We start from the raw sequence: 18,179 nt of genomic DNA on the forward strand, positions 1-18,179 counted from the left end.
TTCTCCTCTTCCCTTACAATGTGTGCATAAATTCTTAGCCAGTGCACATTTCTTTGGATTACATTAGATTCCACTGACATAATTATAATGTCTGATACATATGCATTATTTAGTAGGTGTCTGTTTTAAATATGGTGTACTCCAGTATGTCTGCATGCTAAACCACCTTTACCAAAAGTATGGCGCGCTCTTCGTGTTCTCTCTCCACTGTCTTCCACAATAATGTGAGATCTAATTTGTCATACTCAGAAATGTCCAGGCTGGGGCGTTTATTCTTGGGAATAAACCTCAAATACTCCTGATTGACTTTTGCAGACTCACAGAATTTGACTGACTCTGACCTTTCAAACCCTCTATCACTACCAGTGCATATACCTCTATCTCCAAACACTGCCTCTGGCAGTGGGCAGACAATGCTCATGGCCACTTCAGGGCAATTGACACCTGGTCTTTATCTCATCTGACTGGCTCTCCCTTCATCAACAGGTAAACCATACAAATCTTTGAAGTGTAGGAAACACAAAGTAATGAAAATTAGGTACCAATAAAGATTAAGTTACACTTGTCTCATCATTACTACAGTAATAACTACTTGTCACTTTGGGCAAAAAAAAAAAAATACAAGATAAAACTCTTTGGCCCAACCAACTTATCTTTAGCACGGAGCTCTATCTAAAACAGTGGAGCACAGAAGTTAGTGTGTAAACTCCATATTCAGGTCTGCAGTTTGGTCACATGACCGCAAACATTCCGTTTACCTATTCTGTGCCTCGATTTGCTCATCTGAGAAAAAGGAGGTAACAGTTCCGACTAAAGAAGTTTATTGTGAAGACTGGATACAAAACGTTCTAGATAAAGTGCTTAAAAAAGTACGTAGCTCACAGTGAACGTAGGCCAGTACAGCTAGTGCTCGACTTACAACCATGATTGGTTCCAACAGACCAGTTGTAACACCATTTGGTCGTAAGTTGAGTAGGCTATATGTACAGTACTGTGAAATGATGTTATAAAAACCTTTAAGTCATATTTTATCATAATTTTCTTTGTTCATCTTATGCCATTAGTATCATGTCTACACCATTTCGTTTCTTATTTTTACATTCGTCAGGTTTAAGTAAAACACTGCATTACCAGTACAACTGGTTTAATATTTGCAAAGACAATTTCCTCTTGGTAGACATCTTGGGAGGGGTTTGATGAAAAATATCCAAGACACAAGACACAAAACACAAATTGCTGTACCGAGTCTGGGATAACAGTTGAAATGGTGCACACGGAGATGGTAGTGCTGCCGGACGTGGAGCAGCCGTGGCTAGCGATTGTGGTCGTAAAGTCGAATGGTCGTAAGTTGCATAGGTTGTAAGTCGATCAATATTTGTATTAGTTATTAGTGTTCATTAAGGTTGGATCATTTCTGGGTTCATTTCACTTATAATTACTTCATGAGCATGGGTTTCCTTTGTTTCTTTTTTTTTTTTTAAAGTGAGAGGCGAGGAGATAGAGAAACAGATTCCTGCATGCACCCCCGACGGGGATCCACCCAGCAACCCCTATCTGGGGCCGATGTACAAGCCAACTGAGCTACTGGCTGCGAGAGAGGAAGAGAATGAGAAGGGGAGTGGGAGGGGAAGAGGAGCAGACAGTCGCTTCTCCTGTGTGCCCTGACCAGAGACTGAACCTGGGACATTCACATGCTGGGCCAACCGTCTATCCAATGAGCAAAGCAGTCGGGGTCAAGCCCAAGTTTCTAGATCCAGCTCATGTTTCATTTTCTTCATGAAGCCATTCTCAAATCTTCCAATCTACACTGATCTCTTAATTTAAAAAAAAAACAAAAAACTATAACTTACTGTCTGTAACTTTAAGTTGTAGTCATATATTTTTACTGTTAATATTCTAATAGTAATGGTGCTAATATTTATGAATGCCTTGACTTATTTTATTCTTGTTCCACATCTATGACATCCTTATTTATGGGGAGTCCCTTGTAAACTGAGAAAATGAAAGTATTGGGTGGTTAAGTGACTTAGCAAGGTCATCCAGCTAAGAAGTAGTAGACAGGGACATGGTTCCTGACTAGCAGGAAGGCAGCCCCTGTATTCTTGGCTGCTATGGTAACTCCTCGGTACTGTAGCTTACCTAGCCGCAGCACGGATTCCCTCTTCTTCCAAACCTCCCAGTCGGCTTCTTTGAAAACACACAATTATGTCTTTGTTTTCTACATATTTTTATTCATTAACTATATAAATACTTAAACATTTTTCTATATTTATATTGACATTATAACTATATGAGTAATATAATTTTTTATTTTTATTTTTTATTCATTTTAGAGAGGAGAGGGAGAGACAGAGAGAGAGAGAAGTGGGGGGGGAGGAGCTGGAAGCATCAACTCCCAAATGTGCCTTGACCAGGCAAGACCAGAGTCTCGAACCGGCGACCTCAGCATTTCCAGGTCGACGCTTTATCCACTGCGCCACCACAGGTCAGGCCATTAATATAATTTTTAAAAGAAAGAAAAAAAGACTCTAAGCCATCGTCTAAAGATGGTTTGGTCTGTTTATACCCTTTTACAGGAAATACTTAGAACATTGTGTATAGACAACCTTCATACAAACTGGAGAAAGAACAAGGACTTCCACAAATTTGTAATTTATATACTGCCATATCTATACTACCAGCATGTAGTAGGTAACAGGAATGATATCACAAACCAATCATTTTCACTGCTAGGCCAATCAAATGCACTCATGTTGAATTATTGTTAGCTAAATTACTGGCATTACTATATGCATTATTGGCATTACTATTCTGAAACAGTTACTATAGCTTATTGAATCCTGTGGTCTCAAAACAGTACATATATTAAATAGATATTGATAATGTCTTACTTCCATAGAGCCACTGAGTTATCAAACATTCTCCCGTGTGCCAAAATCTTGACATGAAATATCTCATTTAATCATCACTTCAATCCTTTTACTTACAAGGCTTAAAGATGTTGGATAACTAGCCCCAAGACCACAAATTGGGGAATTAATATTTGAACCTAAACATAATGGACTCCCGAGCTGACATGTTGCCTTCTAAGGTTATAGCTACTTTAAGATCTTTACTTCAGCGCTAAACAATCCTGATGTTAGTAATTCCTTTTTCTTTTTTTTTAAGAGATGCAGCTGGAATCTACTTTTCTTAAATTTAGCATGCAGAGTCCAATTGTTGGGTCAAACATACCTGGTCTTATATAAATAAGCTCAGCCACTGCCTACTAATTGATTCACTGGAGTAGTAGCTATTTTATAAGGATGTTCTCAGGTCATTCACAATTTAAGCAGCCAATTACTTTTAAATGAGCTTCCAGAGGCCACATCTAGAGCTGAATACAATTTCATTGCAAAGTAGTGTTACAGCAAAGGTCCTATGGATTAATTTTTATTATTTAAATAAGAGATGATCATAAAATTAGCACCCTTCTAATATAGTTCTCATCTTGATTATGCTATTTAACTAGTGAATTTTTTTTCTTCAAGCTGAGTGAACACTATAATTATTATTGCTTTGCATTGGAAAGGTTGCATCTTAATTGAAAAATCAACACTTTTTTGCCTTTCAGTGAACACATCAACTTCAAAATGAACCAAAACATTAAAGATGCAGGCAATTTTGCTAGAACCACAAATTAGGGTGTCCTTGATCAACCAAAATTCATAACCTAAACATAACATGTTAACTGTTTCTATAACCAGGCCTGTACTTTGAATACCGGATACTTCCAGCTCAACATTCTGTTCATGAATCCTTACTGTCAAAACGACAACTGGTTTCAACAGCACTTTTGAGTGTCTTCTGACAGTACCCTGTGGATATCTACCACACTGCCTAGCAGTCAGTAGTAAAAGGATCAATTATTCTTGTCACTATTTTATAGTATGTATAGATACAGCCTTTAAGTCAGGGGTCTCAAACTCAACTCAGCATGTGGGCCGCAGAGCAAGATCACAGCCGTTCGGCGGGCCGCACTAGGTCTACAAAAGGCAACTGTTACGCAACACTTTTCTCACTGCAGTTGAAAACAAAAAAAATCAGTACAACAAGCACAATCGTACATGCAGTTTACTCAGTGTCACAAAACGACCAGAAACTGTAGTTCGCATCACAACTGCTGTTAACTAAGCTAATATCTAGCTAGGATGCTAGAGAAATGAAAAATACAAGTAGGCCCCTAGGCTTACTTAATTTTATCCAAAATATTTTGAACTTCGTGGATTAGTCTGCAGGCCGCACAAAATTGTTCGGTGGGCCGCGAGTTTGAGACCCCTGCTCTAAGTTGACACCTGCAGATAAAATTTTCTGAACATGGCAAAAATAAACAAACAGAAATAACACAAAGAGTTAGGCTGATCAAAATGAATGCATTTATGATACCTAATAATATAAATTATGTATTTTATATATTTCATACATATCTGTGTATATATAAAGTACGTAATAGTGCTGGACATATATATCTCACATAAACATTCACGTTACCCTAATACCTACATTATACAAGAGCAGTGATTATCAACCTTTTTCATCTCATGGTACACATAAACTAGTTACTAAAATTCTATGGCACACCAAAAAATATATATTTTTTGTCAACATGACAAAAAATAGGTATAATTTTGACTGATTTATAAAAATAATATTAGTAATTACCTACCCTTTCAGCTCCAAAGTGACTTTTTAAAAAATCAGGTGCCTATACTTATATATAAGAATTTTTGGTACCAAGAATTAACCTATCAGATGTAACCATATTATGTGACTTGACCAATATGACCTATGTTTATGGCTGAAGACAGGGCATTTACACCAAATGGCTATTGTTGTGTTTGCTATCATCAGTTTTTTATTTAACAATCTAAGTGGAAAGCGGTCAGTGCCCCTGACTAAATAGTCAGGCATTGCATGTTTTAAAATTTCTTGTGGCATACCAGTTGAAAATCTCTGTCCTAACGAAAGGTAACATTATTCCTGTTTTAAGCAGGAAGAAACTGAGGCACAATGCTCTCAATCTGCATATACAAGATCACACATCTATACAGTAAACAGCAGAAATTTGAACTTGACTGCCCTAGGTCCAATACCTTGCTCTTACACTGTATTCAGTTCCCTGAAGGAATGACATCATGTTTTTATTATATGGCTTCAGTTTCTACAGCATTAATACTATAAAATAGCATAGATAGATAGATGATAGGTAGATAGATAGATAGATAGATAGATAGAATAGATAGATGATAGATAGATAGATAGATAGATAATTTAAAAAGTAGCTTCAGACGAAATGCCAAAAGCTACGTTTAATTAATTTCATTATAATGTTAGCAAATGTTTCTGGCCAAATTATACAACGTCCAAAGATCAAGTGTCCCAAACCAAAATTTTAAAATCTTCTTTTTTTTTTTTTTTTGTATTTTTCTGAAGCTGGAAACGGGGAGAGACAGTCAGACAGACTCCCGCATGCGCCCCACCGGGATCCACCCGGCACGCCCACCAGGGGCGATGCTCTGCCCCTCTGGGGCGTCGCCATGTTGCGACCAGAGCCACTCTAGCGCCTGGGGCAGAGGCCAAGGAGCCATCCCCAGCGCCCGGGCCATCTTTGCTCCAATGGAGCCTTGGCTGTGGGAGGGGAAGAGAGAGACAGAGATGAAGGGGGGGGTAGAGAAGCAAATGGGCGCTTCTCCTATGTGCCCTGGCCGGGAATCGAACCCGGGTCCCCCGCACGCCAGGCCGACGCTCTACCACTGAGCCAACCGGCCAGGGCCTAAAAATCTTCTTTTTAAATGTACATTGTAATGTACAATCTTCTTCAAATGTACATTTGAGAGCATTATTATTTTGTTAAGCAAACGTGCAGGACCCCTGAAGCTGAAGGCTCGTGCATACACGGGACTTAACCACCCTTCTATATTCAAAGCGTGAGGACGAAGATTTTCATAGAGCCATGGGGAACTTACAGGGTTGCCTATTCCAGCCTTGCTTTCCATATGTATTATTTTGTACAATATATTCTAAATTACAAGAACTCTATAAATAAGATTTTTTGAAGTTTTGCATATTTTCTTTATGCTAATATACAAATATATGTAAGTGAACAGGCATGTGGAAAAATACTTCTATGTAATTCATTCACTTGCATAGTCTTAGCATTTCAATGAATGATTATTACAATAGTTCGCACGTTTTGCTGCGATCTGGGCAAGAGAAAATGGTGCAAGCTGAGTGTTGGTTCTGCCGCTCACCACCTGTGAGGCTTTGGAAATGCCACAAACCTGTGTGAGCCTTGTCTGCCCCGCAGACAGGAGATGTGGGATGTGAAAATAAACTATGAATTCTAAATTGCTAAAGTAATATAAGGGATGAGTGTTATCATTAATATCGTTTGTATCCTTCACTCCATAGCATGTAGTACGGTGCCTGGCACTATGAATGTTTGCTGGCTGGCTAAGCTTATTTTTTATTATGGGGGGGGGGGAGAACCATTGCAGGAATTTAACCAAGCGAACAAGCTGCATTTTACCAAAATAAAGATGCCAAATCTAAAACTATTGTCCATTTAACTATAAATCATGAAAATAAGAGGAAAGAAAAAGAGTAGATCTCTTTCCCGACTTTATAATCGCAGCATTTAGCCTATGCCACTCTGTTTACAGTGACTGAAATCCACATTAGGGGTTTAGGAAGCATTTTAATACCAGTCCTAACAAAACAAAACAGGTTTTAGAGAATTAGAGAAAAAGAAGTGTGCTGATGTAATATTACCATCTGACACCAATTTTAAGTGAGAACACTTTATTTTTAATAAAATAAAGATGAAGGCATTTGTATATGTGGATCTGCTTGTGTACACAACATACTCATAAATTCATGTGACTACCTCTAAATGTACATTTAAGGATAGGTCTATACGTTCCATAAGGACATTGTTCAATCCTTCAGAAACTGCCATTTAAAAGGCCCTGGTCAAGGCACATATGAGAAAGCAATCAATGAACAGCTAAAGAGATTAAGGAGCTGCAACGAAAAACTGATGCTTCTCATTGCTCTCCCTGTCTGTCTGTCTGTCCCTATCTGTCCCTCTCTCTGTCTCTGTCTCTGTCCCCACACCCCCCCCAAAAAAAAGCTAAAGGCCTAAATTTCCACCTTGATCAATGGAACAGCTTTATCACAAGATGGGATGACTGAAGTTTATTGATTAGCTGATAACCCTCTAATGCACCAGCCTTTAATCTACAACAAAAGAGTGAATGAAAGTAGAGCTTTCAGAAAGAAAAACGGGGTTTGATTATCCTTGAGGAAACAAGAATGTGGAGAGACTCAAGAAGACAGAAACATCCAGGAAAAAAAAAACACACACACCAAAATAACCCAGAATAATGACATCCAGTTCCTTGGCTTTCCCTGCAGAGCCCTGAGCTGAGACAACTGTGTCACCTGACATTCTAGGGGGAGTGCCAAGGACTAGAGAGTCATATCAAATCAACATAATAAGGCCCTTGTGCCCAGGAGGATGAAGAAAAACAACCTTGAAGAGGCAGTGCAAGTTCATTTCACAGCATGATCTGCATTTCAAAGGTAAAGCTAATGCTATTAAGGGTTTACCTCAACATTATCCGTATCTCAACAGGAATGAGTCACTTTTAACCAAGTCCAGTGGCCTTGACAGCATTTGACAGAACTTTTACTGACTCTGTGGCTGGAAGTACATCTAAGAAGACCATCTCATAACTCAAGGTCTGTGTTGAAAAGTACAGGGGAGAAAAGTAGAGAAAGGGGGCTATGCAGTTCTCTGGCCAAACTTCATCCAGAAATGTGTACTGATTTAAAAAACTTGATCATGCTTAATATAAAAAACTAATAGTAAGCTAAGAATTATGCAGAGAGACACTAAAATTGGTAAAAGAGATAATCAAAAGCCTGGCAAAAAAGATATTTCAAGCTGGATTCATTCCTCCCCCCAACAAATATATATTGTGCAGTGAGGAAGCCGAATTCGAACGTATGCTTCAGCCCTGGCCAAGCAGCTCAGTTGCCTGGGTAGTCCCAATGTGCCAAGGTTGCGGGTTCGTCACTGCTCCGGGAACATACAAGAAGCAACCAGCGAATGCATAAACGAGTGGAACAAGAAAGCAATTTCTTCCTCTCCTCTCCTCTCTTTGCTTTCTCAAAGCAATAAAAAAAATAAAAAAATAAAATAAAAGTTTCCATCTTTAACAAAACAATGGCTGAAAAATATTTCTTATTCCAGTGTTACAAATAGAGATTTTTGACAAATAAAAGGTCACTAATAAATTAAAAGTATCTAAGTTCATATGACTCTTATTTGCTATTTTCCCAGCATACAAGTAATATCCTACAATCGTTCTTTTAAAATCAGAGAGTCCAATAACCTTTATGAATTTCACATTTTCATCTTTAAAATGAGAGTTTTGACATCGTTACTCTACAATGTCTTTTCAAGCTGCAACTTGGGGATTTCCTTGGTACTATTGTTCAGAATAGTAACTAGTAATCTACTAATATTTCTGCCACTACTAGACTATTAGTGTCCTAATAACACCAACAGATTTCCCCACCATTCCCAGTAAGAAAAGTGTGTCACGCCCGAAACATTTCTGAGGTCAAAAACTGCACTTAAAGAGCATGCAAACATACAGTGGTATAAATCTCTCAAATTCTGGATAAGTAGATAAAATCTTTGAAGCAGGGGAATGCAAGCAGTGTAGCCTAGATGGGAATTAACAGTTCCCCAATACCAAGTCCTCCCATTTTGCTTTTCTACAGCTATTAGCTCAAACAAGTTCACAAAACTTCTTTTTCAGAAAACTCCTACTTTTTTTATGTCCTAGATTTTTCTGTATCTAAAAATGGGAATAATACCAAGGTATCTCAGAGTATTTGTGCTAAATAGTGATTACTGAGAAATGTATTGTGGATCTCAAATAATATTTATTAGAGAGCTCGAATCTGATAACTGATACTTAGATCTAATGTTACATAAGTTCAAACAGATTTCCACTACCCCTTAAAGAAAAATGAAACATGAGAAAAAAAAACAGATATGTTTATTAGATTTCTAACAACTTACGCAACCTGCACATGAAATTAAATTTTAAAAAGATTCTAAATATTCTATAAGCTATTTATTCAATTCAACTCAATATTCACTGAACACCTACAACATGGGAATTATACAAGCATGAGTAGGCCACAGTCATTCCTCTACAAGCCAACTGAAATAGTTTTAAAACTGAGATGTATATAAAGCTCTTATGAGAAATCATTAATTCTGACTAAAGTATTCAAGGTGCAATGGGATCAGAACTGAATCTCAAAGAATGAGTATAATCTTACAAGGTAGAGTAGGTCAATATTTTGTATATGTAATTATCGCTAGCGTACATAATTTTTAAGAAGCCAAAAGACAGTCTTCTTATTTCCTCATCACAGGAATTCAGGTATAGGCTAATCAGGGGTGTGAACACAAACACTTATAGTCATCCACCTGGAAATTCGGTGGCCACACCTTTGAGCATTGTGCTTTTTGTGAAAATTAACGTAACACAAACCGAAACAAGCACTTTTTCTTCTCAGTAGATCAGCGTGTGAATACACAATGATTCAGCACACACCCTGCCCCCTGTACAATTTTACATCCCTTGACATGGTATGAATACGACTATCAGTTACTGACTTGTTGTGGCGCAGTAGATAAAGCATCAACTTGGAATGTTGAGGTCCCTGGTTCAAAACCCTGGGTTTGCATGACACATAAGAGGCTCAAATGCATTTGTTGTCTAAATAAACTATTAGGGTCTTATAAACCTACTTTTTATCGGTCTCAAAAAATATATACAACTGTAGAAATATGTATTAATAAGTAGGTTAAACTAAAATCTCAAGTAAAATAAGAATAGTTGCACTGTTAAAATTCATTTTCACTATTTTTAATCATAAAAGTGAAGATAATGGAGCCTGACCTGTGGTGGTGCAGTGGATAAAGTGTCGACCTGGAAATGCTGAGGTCGCTGGTTCGAAACCCTGGGCTTGCCTGGTCAAGGCACATATGGGAGTTGATGCTTCCAGCTCCTCCCCCCTTCACTTTCTCTGTCTCTCTCTCCTCTTTCTCCCTCTCTGTCTCTCTCTCTCCCCCTCTCTCTCCTCTCTAAAAATGAATAAATAAATTTTTTTAAAAAAGTGAAGATAATGGACATGGCTCACATTTGTAAGAAAATGAACATTCCAGTTTTGGAAACATATATTATTATAAAATTTTCCTACATTAAGACAAAAATAAAGGAACAATCACAAGTCAAGCCTCTTTTCCGGGATCTAAAAATCACTACTAACAGGACTGTAAAGCCGAAAACTAGGAGTAACTGTGAAACAAACCTTTGAATAGTTTAACAACGAAGCATCTATAGCAAAATGAACTTCTTTGCTAAGCCTTAGATTTAAATACAATTCAAAGAAGATTGCATACAAAATGATTACACAAAATTACTTTTAAGTGTAACCAGACATTGTATAAACATCACTTTTAACCCCTGATAAATCGTCAATAGTTGAGTTCTTGAATTAACATCACCCTCAGGTAATGTCAAATGAAAGTACTAATTGTTGGGGTATATAATTCATTAGATTTTAAAAAACAACCACATCAAACCAACCATTTTTACTTAGTGAGACACAGCACAAACTCTCATTAGGAGAAAATTCAATAACAGACTGAAGCAAATATGCCCTGTGCATATTAAGTACACATTCAATGTGATAAAAAAAAAAAAAGTGAAAAGAATGACATAAAAACCCATAAAAACACTAACCATACAATCATGTCAAAGACTCAGTCTAGCTTGGAGTTTTCTTCTTTACATCTAATTTCAGGAAATTTACATACTCTATGAAATAGTGGCCCCAAAAGGTACTTATTTTCATGACTACTTTGGCTTTATTTGCAAAAACCAACAAATGTTGTTTTTGCATTTTTATTCAACCACTATACAGAAGCGTATGTGTATACATATTTAAAGTACCGGAACAAAGAATATTTGGTTCTGTAAATAATTTTCCACCTTCATCCCTTACCTAATTTTCAAACAAATACTGTTTGGCTCTTAGACTGATAAGTCCAGTTACTGCATAACAACATACGCATTTAATATTGAGTAAAGTTCAACCATAGATGGCGCAGACCCCTTTTCTCAAAATAATTTGTTACTAATTATAGGCAGGGTGAGTGGAAAGTATTTGTTGACATACCTCCTTTGAGCATGTTTCTGAAGTCAATTTGTAGGATAATTTGTTTTGCTAAAGGCAAAATTAAAGAGGGTAAATAAAATAGGAAAGAAAAAGTATAAACTTAGGTTGAGATATATATAACTTTAGCTTTCAGCTATTGATAGAATAAACCCCAGTTCTCTGGGGAGGGGGGGTGTCTGCTTTGCTATGTTTTCTTTAAGGTTTTCACTTTAACATTAAGTCTGAATGATCTTACCTGAATGAACTAGTAAATTCAAAACTTTTAACAGGATCTACTAGAGCAGACGTCATTAAAATTAACGTAATTTCTAGCTATCATATAAGTATATTTTGATTTATAATTTTTATTTCCGCACTATATGTATTTTTTTAAGTCCACTTTTAAAACGGTGCAGGAATTCACCATACTTAGAGGTTATCCTTTCTTTTTTTTTTTCCAAGTGTGGAAAAAGTTACACAGGAAATCATAACACAGCTACGTCTTGGGCCTGAGAGATTTCTTTGTCATAAGTAAATAAAGGTTAGCCGACATGCCCAAGGTGTACGAGGTAGACTTTGTTCCCTCTTTTGAACTTGATCAATTTTGGGAGGCGATCTAAAACAAAATTTCCCCGCAAGATGTTGCTTTTTTTCCCCCACTGGGTTTCTATTTTGATTTGAAAAATGTGTGGCTTGTGAAACAATCAAGCACTACACTCAACTGTCTGTTTTGCTGAAAAGGTGGCTGCTGGATCCTGTGACAGGCCTGGGGCAGATGTGTGCCACCCACGGGAGAGCAAACTCTCTGATGACAAGACTCCCTACTGGAGGCACCTGGAACAGGGTGGAGCCCCCCCCCCCCAGTGCTTGATTCTAATCGGCATTGGCAAGATTCACAATTTACTAGCTGTCCTTACTAAACTAGAATTGATTCTAATCCAACGGAGACCAACAACAGCCTGCGGCGACTTTCTCATAGCTACAGGTAAGAGAAAACGTAGGAATATAGTCTTTGGAATTGCAAAATACAAATAACCCTAGCTACGGTGACAAAAAATTAAGAAACTATATATACATCATTTTTTTTACTTCCCCGATATATTTAAATAATTAAATGACAACATATTGCTTATATAAAAATTTCAGAATGTCTATCTATTGCATAATGAATTGTATGTATGTATGTATAAAGAGTATCGTCCATCATACAACCTAACTGCAGAAGAGTTACAAAGACGTCTTTATTCTATGAATAAGTAAATGACAGTCTAGGCAAAATGTGTAGCCTTATGTACCATGAGAAGTCAGCATCAGAATCATCTAACAGTTCCTTAGACATACAGGGCCCTAATTCCAGACCTAAAAAGTCACGCTCTCACAGGACAGGGAACAAGAAGCTGCATTTCAATAAACTTTCCAAAGGATGCTTATTCACACAGTGCGAGTAAGATCACTGGACTCATGTACAATTATATGACTTAATAATTTAACTTGTCCAAAATGCTTCTCTATCTGAATTGGGCACAGATAAAATCTAAAACTGGTAAGTCAAGAAGTTGCAATACACACATATTATTTCATCTATGGGACAATTAGAAAGGGAAAAAAGTGCTGTTTCTAGAAAATAGGATTATATAAAATGGGGAATAATCTTACTTGTTTTTTTTTTCTTGAGTATATTGCTTTAATAAATTATTTCACCTGTAAAAAAGAAAAGAAAAAGACAAAAAACAAAGCAACAAACCAAAACAACAATAACAACATACAAAAGGAGACAGAACCTTCCGGAGATGATCATGGCTTCAATCTCAGGCATACTATCTCAGATGAGGCAGGCAGCAGACGCTTCACCCTCGAATGGATACTTTGAGTCTGACTACAGTGACATGTTTCAATATGGCTCCATTTTTTACAGTCAACAAAACACAGTTGCCATTTCGTGTTCTCAAATCGCAGCAATGGAATTTCTCTTTGAACACGTGCCCATCCTCTCTTAAAAATAATCAAGAGGGATAAAAGACAAACTCTTTCTGGCCTAGCATAACCCAAAACTTAATCAGGCAAGAAAAGTTCTAATATTAGTATAGAAAAGTAAACTTTTATAAAGTACTCACATGCACAGAAAGGAATAGAGTGGAGGAAGCTAGTTTAGTAGAAAGGCAGAAAATGAGGAAACAAATCATAGATGGAACTTTCCTCTCTGGGGCAAGTACATATTAATAAAAGAACTTATTCGGTCAGGGTCTGCATAGACCTGTCTGATTTCAGCTTTCTAAGGAGAAGATAAGTAACAGTAACTCCACATATTCCCCACTTCACTGTTAAAAAAAGACCCAAAGTACTATTTAAAAAAAAAAGCCTTAAAAACATGAAGCATAGCAATGACTTTTATCTACCCATGTAATAGTGGCTTTAAACAGTTGGGGGCCCGCACACCAATTTGTCTTATTTTCAGATGGGTCACTAGAATTGTATTACAAATTTCAGTTAAACTATTGAGATTTGCATACTTTTTATATTTAATTTCATATATATATATATCAGAATTAAGGTTATTATTTCTTTAATGGCATTATTCTCATTGGCTTGTATTCCAGTGTTCTTTCTTGATTGTAAAAGAAAGGAGAAGGCACAAGGGATTTATCCTGCTGGGCATTTTGCAGAACCCTAGCTATACCCTTGGGAATGTCCTCAGAGGATATACCATGTAATTGTGAACATCAACTATTACATGAATCACTGAAGGAAACTAATGGCAACAAATGGACACAAACAAGTTAGAAAAATAGCAACACATAACTTTGTAATCAAGAAATGAGAGGTGGTGTATTTAAAAAGCGTAGTGATATACCTAAATTGAAGTGTATCATTTAAGGCCTGGTTCAGTCAGATCACTATTCCGACACACCCAAGGTTGTGGGTTTGATCCCAGGTCAGAGCACATATAGGAAGCAACCACTGAATGCACAATTAAGTGGAACAACAAATAAATAAAAATACTTCTCTTTCTCTCTCTCCCTTCCTCTCCCTTCCTCTCTCAGCAATTAAAAAAACCTTGTTTTTTAAATAAAAATAAAGTTTATAATTTGAAATATAAGCTTATTGATGATATTAAATTTAAAACACAGGATTTAGGAAAATTCAGTTTATATATAAATTTGCATCTACTTTGATAAAATAAGGCTCATCTATGTTCTAAATACCTTTTAAATTATCTTTCTGAAAAGACAAAATTCTACTTCTGCTGGAATAAAGGATATCCTAAAGTAATTTTTTTTTTCCAGCAGAGTGCCTGAGTTCTGAAAAGATTTGTTCCTAAGAAGCAATTTGTTAGAGCCATGTAATTGTTCTGTTCCTCTTAGCCTTCATTCATATCCTGGGATGTACTTATTTAGGGAGTTTTTCTGTTTGTTTTCATTTGTTTTTTAAGTATCTATATGTGCTTTAAAGGTTAGCATCTTTCAAAGGTTAGCAAGCTATATATGTACATCCTTTGATTTTACATTTCCAATTGATATATTTTTTAAAATAAAAATAAATCCTGGGAATGCTTTTAGAGAGTACCCAACCGCTACGGTTTAATCTCATTTTGACAGTTTCTGAAGCTCTATTCTCTCCTCTTCTACACATATGAATCCATGTTACAGTCAAATCTCTGTTCTATCACTCAGTGTTGAGCAGAACTTTGCAGTTCATTCTCCTAACCTACATTTACCAAAGGGCTAAAGCAATAAAAGCAAAAACAGACGCATTTTATTTGATTGAGGTATGTAAGGAAATCTGATTATTCACATTTGAAAAGATAGCCCCATAGAATTTATAGACGGGCCACACAGGGGGATGAACCTTCTATTCGCAGAGATAGGATCCCTCTGCCCCACTAAGCATTCCCAGACAGACGAGAATCAAACATTTGTGAAGGGCATTTAGGAGACAATATAAGCTTTCAGTTCCAATATTTGATAACCTTCTCCATCCAGAAATCCTTCTTAGAATCTAATCCATACACCCTATTCCTCTTTTTAGACCATTCCCTCTTCTTCCGTCCGGAATGAAGACTGAAACTAGCTGGTCACCATCGTCTGAACAATAGTCCTTTCTGTCAGAGAAAACTTGAAATAAAGCACACCTCCACTTTCTTTTTATTAGACTATTTCAGATTTCTTTCTACCTTTGTTTATAAGTCGCCTTTATATTTAGGTGTTTTATTCACAAGTCCCAGAGCCATATTTATTAAACTGCAAATATTCACTAATTGAAGTAAAATATAATTTCAGCATTCTGAAAATGTTTTGTTAAACACTCCTGGTTTCAGCAGATCTTTTTCCACAATAAGACTAAATATGGCTTTAAGGCATGATCGTATACTTCTACCTTAAGAAGGGAAGAAGGGCTTTGAAAATACCTAGAATAAGCAGTAGGTTGCTGATGGTGATTATGATAACAATTTTAATTATTGCGCTTCTAGAATATACAAGGCATACTGAATATGACATGCTTCTAATCAAAAAGTTCAAAGTCTTTATCAATAGACATATCAAAGAAAGACATGTATCTAAAATATTGACACGGACAACAGTGTGGTGATTGCAGGGGTGGGGTGAGGTGGAGGAGGTTAAGGGGAAATAAATGGTGATAGACAGAACCTTGGCTTGGGGTTGTGAACGTACGATACAGTGGGCAGATGATGGGAAGGACTGTGCTGAAACCTGTATGATTTTGTTAACCAGTGTCACGCCAATTCAGTCACTAAAAAGAAAATAAAGTAAAATACATGAAATACTATAATATAATAACACCAGAGACAAGATGTTATATAGAGTTTAACTCTGCAGGGTAAGGATGGCAAAAAGGTCAAGAAAGATTTCAGTTGCGCGGAAGTCTATGCCGAGTCTGGAGCAGGCGGTTCACCAGACTGCGGAGCAAGAGTAAAAACGATGAAAGATGACCCTGTGCAAAAGCAAAGAGGCATTGCGAGAGTTTGCCCTGTTGGGAGAACTACAAGATTAGAAGGGCTCAAGCTCAGAGAATGGGGAGGGACACGGTGCTGGGAGGGCAGGAGTTAAAACTCAAACAGTAGTCTGGGCTTCGGTTATAGAACAACGTTCTGTCTGGTTAAAGAATCATGACTTTGTCCTGAAGGAAGCTGCAGCAGAAAAGTAACAAGATTAGAGGCTGGTGTGTTAATGCCTCTGCAGAGAGTGGATTGGAAGGAAAAAACTGAAGGCAAGGAGACCAAACGAAAGGCTGATTTATCCAGTGGATAAAGCGTCGACCTGGAAATACTGAGGTCGCCGGTTCGAAGCCCTGGGCTTGCCTGGTCAAGGCACATATGGGAGTTGATGCTTCCTGCTCCTCCCCCCTTCTCTCTCTGTCTCTCTCTCCTCTCTCTCCCTCTCTCTGTCCTCTCTAAAAATGAATAAATAAAATAAAAAATCTGTATGTAAGAAAGGCTGATTCAGAAGTCCCGTCAAGGCAGAAAGTGGGCGTGAACTAAGGCAGTGAGTAGAGATGAGAAAGACCATGAAATCCAGATTATTTTGAAAGGTAGAATGGACAACATGGTAAGCGATCGGAGGCTAGTGGTAAAGAACTGGTAGGGCTCAGGATAAATCAGACGTTTTCACCTTGGATGGTGACACGTGTCATCAACTTAGAGACGCAACAGAAACAGGAGAGATGTTGGTCAGGGAAAATAACAATTTTAATGTTGGTCCTGCTGAGCGTGAACTGTCTGCGGGCAGCAGATTGAAGACTGGAGATGATGTGCAAATACTGTTTTATGCCAACGCTTCGCTGAGGGCTGAAGGGGTGAATCCAGAAATGCTGCATTTTTCCAATTGCATGAGGACCCAGTGTGTATCAGGGAAGAAGTTCAGTAGACCTGGCACAGTGGAGACGCCGGCTAGAGATCACAACCCATGCGGAAAACATAGCTATACAGAACTGCACTGGCCACTACAGTAGCTCATAGTCACATGTGTCTATATAAAGCAACAATAATTAAATTTAAAAATTCATTTCTTCAGTCCCACCCACGTGCTTGATGACCAATGTGATCAGTGGCTACTGTATCGAATAGTACAAAGATTTTTCCATCATCACAGAAAGTTCTATGGGATTGTGCTGCCATCGCACATGTAAAATAAGAGGGAAGGCTTGGGGACAGAACTCCCGGAAAGAGAAGTAAGGAAGATGAGTGGAGTGAGAGGGAGGAGTCAAACGAGTAAAAAGAGAAAGGAAAAATCATAGCCCTGCGACCAAGAAAATAGAGTTCATAGAGACAAAATATTGAAGAATAAGAATAACTAAAAGGGGTCAATTAAGAAAAGGAATTTTAAAAAATTACTTTAAGGTAGTTATTGTACCCTGGCACTTGACACAATGTTGGAATCATTACCAATTTCTTCAGATGTAAAATGACTCAATGAGATGAATTCTCCCACTCAGATGACAGGTTTAGCTTTTAGAAAGAATTCAGAACCCCACAGGAAGAGAAACGTTGGAAATGTGACCATTCTCTTCCCACACTGTAATGAAGGGGAGGCCTTGCCTAGCTGTCCTCCTTCGCTATCGTCCTTCTGGGATTTTCTAAGAGTCTCTAATTAAGGTCTAAATCATTGCTGTATAGGTTTCTTGAAATCGAGTATCTAATAATTATATTCAGACATCAAACAACACAATTCTCTTCTCATAGCAAAAATCAAGCTGATAGAACAGCCGTGACAAGGGCAGGGGAAAAGAGCAAGCAGTTATTTTTTTAGTAAGTATAGAGTTTCAGTACGGGATCCTAAGAAAGTTCTAGAGATGGGTAGGAACTGCCCACATGGGAAACTGCGGAGACCAAACAAAAAAGTAGAAAACGCTCGCAAACATCTGTTACCTAAAGT

General features: G+C 37.5%; 1 protein-coding gene across 10 annotated transcripts in view; it reads right to left on the bottom strand.

Moving 5' to 3' along the window:
* Positions 1-18,179, bottom strand: part of ETV1 (ETS variant transcription factor 1) — a 98,232-nt gene that overhangs the window by 65,054 nt on the left and 14,999 nt on the right. The window lies entirely within an intron of this gene.

Source organism: Saccopteryx bilineata, chromosome 7 (assembly GCF_036850765.1).
Source record: "Saccopteryx bilineata isolate mSacBil1 chromosome 7, mSacBil1_pri_phased_curated, whole genome shotgun sequence".
Classification (NCBI taxonomy): Eukaryota; Metazoa; Chordata; class Mammalia; order Chiroptera; family Emballonuridae; genus Saccopteryx; species Saccopteryx bilineata.